The sequence below is a fragment of the Lactuca virosa genome, chromosome 2 (genome assembly GCF_052849685.1).
Source record: "Lactuca virosa cultivar CGN04683 chromosome 2, Lactuca_virosa_CGN04683_v6, whole genome shotgun sequence".
Classification (NCBI taxonomy): domain Eukaryota; kingdom Viridiplantae; phylum Streptophyta; class Magnoliopsida; order Asterales; family Asteraceae; genus Lactuca; species Lactuca virosa.
In genome coordinates, this window is record NC_136427.1 from 78452782 (window position 1) to 78457240 (window position 4459).

The 4459-nt window shown below is 34.8% G+C and overlaps 1 non-coding gene across 1 annotated transcript; it reads left to right on the forward strand.

Moving 5' to 3' along the window:
- The first annotated feature begins 335 nt into the window (after positions 1-335).
- Positions 336-408, forward strand: TRNAM-CAU (transfer RNA methionine (anticodon CAU)). The gene has a single exon. It is a non-coding gene; the product is annotated as a tRNA-Met (tRNA).
- The last annotated feature ends 4051 nt before the right edge of the window (positions 409-4459 follow it).

A 4459-nucleotide genomic window follows, 5' to 3' on the forward strand; every position in this document is an offset into this window, starting at 1 on the left:
ATAGGAGGGCACGGTTAAACAGGTAAGCGAAGGCACTGATATTCTGACTCTCTCAATTACACGTGTTTGAAGGAATAGAGGCTGTTTCGGCTCTTGGAGTAAGGGGGAAGGGCTGAGTGCCGGTGCCATGCTTACCAGCTCTTACCATTGCCGCCTATAGATATAGATGGGAGGTAGGCGGGGCTAGCTTGCTTCTCTTCCCCTAACCTGCTTAGACGGAGAAGGTTCTTAGTCTAATCGCAAACTGAACCCGTCTGTAACCACAATGACTATATGCTTAACACACCTTCTGATCGATCTTAGCTAATTGACCTTTTTTGAATGGGAATTCATCAAGCGGGGTGGAGGAATGGTCAACTCATCAGGCTCATGATCTGAAGACTACAGGTTCGAATCCTGTCCCCGCCTAATCACTTGAGATCTTTTTTTGGGTGGTCAAAGTTGTGTTGCCAGCTAGCGAATGTTCGGATAAGAAGAAAAATACTGCTTCCAATTAATAGACTGAAATGAAAACTTTGAAAGATGTTATGGAGGGTTTCAAATCGGTGCTGGAACTGCTACAATTGCTTTAGCTGGAGCAGCAGTCGGAATTGGAAAGATATTCAGTTCGTTGATCCATTCAGTAGCACGGAGTCCGGAATTGGATACTAAATTGTTTGGTTATGCCATTTTAGGCTTTGCTCTCACGGAAGCCATTGCCTTGTTTGCTCTTATGATGGCCTTTCTGATCTTCTTCGTATTCTGAGATTCGCTACCGTCAGTAGCCTTCCTCCCAAGGCGAGCGAAGTGACGTGAGGCGAGTTAAGTGGCTCTGAGGGGCACGAACGGTATAACAATAAGTACTGATTCGACTAGCTCGAACGTGGGGAACGAATGCTTGAATGTGAACAAATAGCTGACTCTTGCAAGTTTGTGGCCAGCGATCACCCTCTAAGCTGCTTGATAACGAACTAAAGGGCTCGAAGCTATAGAAGCTCTACAAATAGCAGTTCTTATGAATTTATGGCACAGTTCTTTAAGCTGGGTAAAGGTAAAGTAAACAGTAAACAGCAAAGACTCCCTATATCGAACCCCATTTTTTGATATGCCTTAGTCTAAAGAGCTGGCTTAGGTATGTAATCCCTTTTAACGATAGAAATGTTAGTAATGTCGCTAAGGCTCAAACAAATGTATGAAAATAATAAGGTTCGAAGGAATATTAGAAGTTTGTAGGAAGGATTCGTACAAGGAAGTAGTGCGATGTTTGATTGGGCATGAAAATTTAAGGTTAAAGGTTGGGCATGAAACATGTTAGTAATTTGGAAAGTGTAAGATGGTTGTATACTCGAGATGATGACTAGTGTATCAAGGGGGTCTTGAACGAAGACTAGTAAATTTTGCCATAAAGGGGATGGTTTTTGCTTTAATACAAAGTAAAGATGGTTGGGTAAAAATCACCAAAGATAAGGTTTTGGGTCAAAGAGATATCCTTTGTTAAATTTTAAGCTCAAGATGGAAACAACCTAGAGCTAGATTTGTAGCGTAGCAGAGAAGTCTCATGTATTGGTAGCAATGGCCTGAACTTCCGTGCCTCCTCGTGAGTCATATTAAGGATGGCTGCCAATGGTATCCAAGTGACTACTCGTGGCGACTCGTCTAACTTCTAACGCGATGCTCCAATTCTCATCCGTGTCGGTATCATAAAGCTTTTCCTAGTTGTGACTCTAGTACGAAGACGATGAAAAGGTAATAATGTATAATTGGTATTGGTTTCGACATAGGATTATTACTAGTGGCTATCTAGCTGCTAAGCTTACGTCTAAAGTCAATAGCTACCGAGGAATACTCATTCTTAGTGCTAAGTAGATTGCTCCTAAAGTGGTTAGTGATATAACCTAACTGGTTAGCCTAGCAGTTGATAAGTATAAGAATATTTCTAAATAAAGACATTGTGATAAAATTGCACTTAATTTTTAAGTGTACCTAGATGAATGCCTATAATATGCAATGCCCATACGCACACCGAAAAATTTTGTTTTTCAAAAGTTTAAGTTGAAAATCGTTTTGAACATAATTCTACTACAACCGTTTCCAGCCTTGCATTAATTTTCCTTAATTAAGCATAATTGGCCAGGCTATACTTAATTAAAGTATAATAATGCGTACTCGAATGAGTTATACCAGTAGTATGTTTAGTATTTTAAAACGTTTTGAAATTTTTGGCTATAGTTGTGGTTCTCCAAAGGAAAAGCAGTATTCTCTATAACATTCGGGTCTAATACCATTTCTATCAAACCCCGCTAAAGTGGAAACATAGGACGCGACAGTACAACGGGTCACATAGCAAAAGTTAAAAGACAACACCAACCATAGTATTAATAAGTATTACAATTTACAATAAATTTGAACAATGTTTTAAAATAAATTACAATGTATTTGAAAGACAACATATGCAAATGCTCCTACAAGTGTTGTGTATCTGCGTGCCTCTTACTAGGCGATTCCTGAAAAAGCATGTAAAACGAGCGTCAACTATAAAAATAGTTGGTGAGTTCACAAGTTAAAAATAATATTGGTTTCAAGAATTGTAATCAAAGGGTTGATAGAAGTTTCCATAAATAGAAATATATTGCAAAAATGAGTAAATAAGTTTGCATAAACAAAGTTCGTTGTCACCATGAGAGATAAAGTATGTTGCCCAAATGAGATGCAACGTTCATATTCTCATGGGAAATAAAGTCCGTTAGTAAAATGAGTAAACAAGTTTCATTGCTATAATGAACAATCAAGTTCGTTGCTACAAGGAGCAAACAAGTTCGTTGCTACAAGGAACAAACAAGTTCGTTGTTACAAGGAGCAACCAAGTTCGTTGTAATTTTCATGATTTTTAAGTATGTTTAACAAATTTCCACCATTTAAGTCCTTGAAAACAACATAAAATTATGAAACATAATAAACAGTTAATAATAATTCCCAATCTTTTTGTAAAACTGTCATACCATGTATATAAACTGGGAAAAATATTGAAAGTGATTTTCAAACAGTTTAACCCGATTTTATGATTTTTGTGTATTTATTATAACAGAATGAAATTAGATAGGAATCAGTTTATAAAATTCTCCAAAGATTTTGTACCACTGTTATTTAACATATATAAGCTGGAAAAATATCAAAGCTGGTTTTCAAACAGTTTAACTATTTTGCTTTGTTTTATTCGTTTAAATAAGCATTAATTTGTGAAAAATTGTTAGACACTACGTAAAATTCACTCAACATTTTATTTATCATTTTTATTTAATATAAGATATTTTGACGAAGTTTAATAGTGTTTGGATAAGTGTAGCTATTTTTCAGCAAATCAATCCCTTAAACATTCATTAAATCGAGAAAAATAAGAAATTGTCTTGGAAAAATCTGGAAAATTTTTCATGGAGTCTTTATGATGTCCAGAAGATGTGAAGATTATGAAATATGGTTTTGGACATTCGTAACTGTATTTGATAACATATTTTTCTTAAAAAAAATAATAAATTTGAAAGCGACAGAAAACGATCATAGAAATTCATGCAACTTCATGAAATGTCTTTAATCAGCTCATAGGTTATATCAGAAATTTACCAGAATTTATTGACCTTAAAAAGTATTTTATGTGAATTATTCCTCTATTTTCTTGCAAAAATTACAATAAATCGAGAAAAATGATTTATTTTCTGGAAATTTTCAGATCATCTTATTTTGTTGTTTGGATTCTGTGAAAAATCGTATTTGAAAAGAAAAGAAGTGTTACATATTTATTTACGAATAAATCATTTATAAGCATTCTTAACAATGTACTTTGATAATCAAACCTTTAAGCTTGATGTTCATCACTTGCATTATGATTTGAAGACCATATATGAACTTATTTTGTTTAATATGATGTTTCTAAATGAAAAACTTGAATGCATGTGGTTTTGGATCTTTAAAACTTGTAAAACTCAAGTTGATGGATTTGATTTAGGTTTTGATCATTGGATTTCACCTTCTAACAACATGCATGTTGTTTTTTGGTGAAATCCTACCACTATGATCATCAAATTCGACATGCATGAACATGCATGTGAATAATCTCAAATAAAGGTGTTTATGGGGAAGAAAAATGCAAGAAAACTTGATATTTTTGAAAGAAAAGTGAACAAAATGTAAGGAAATTGATTTTACCTTGAAGATTAACTTCAAATGATGAATATTCTTGAGTAAAATGAGGGACATTTGCTGGAAATTTCGTGGGTTTTGGAGCTAATTCATAGAGGTAAAGAGTGGGGGTTTTAGAGAGAAGAAAAGAGAGAAAAGAGTTGAATGTAAAAATGTCTTCCAACGATATTTCTTCTAGGTTCGTCATTTGCAGAGGAAATGAAGAAGGAAGTTTTTAGAGAGAGAAAGAGATAGGTGGAGTGAATGGGTGATCGAAATGATTAGTATTCGGAAGGAGAAATGAGGG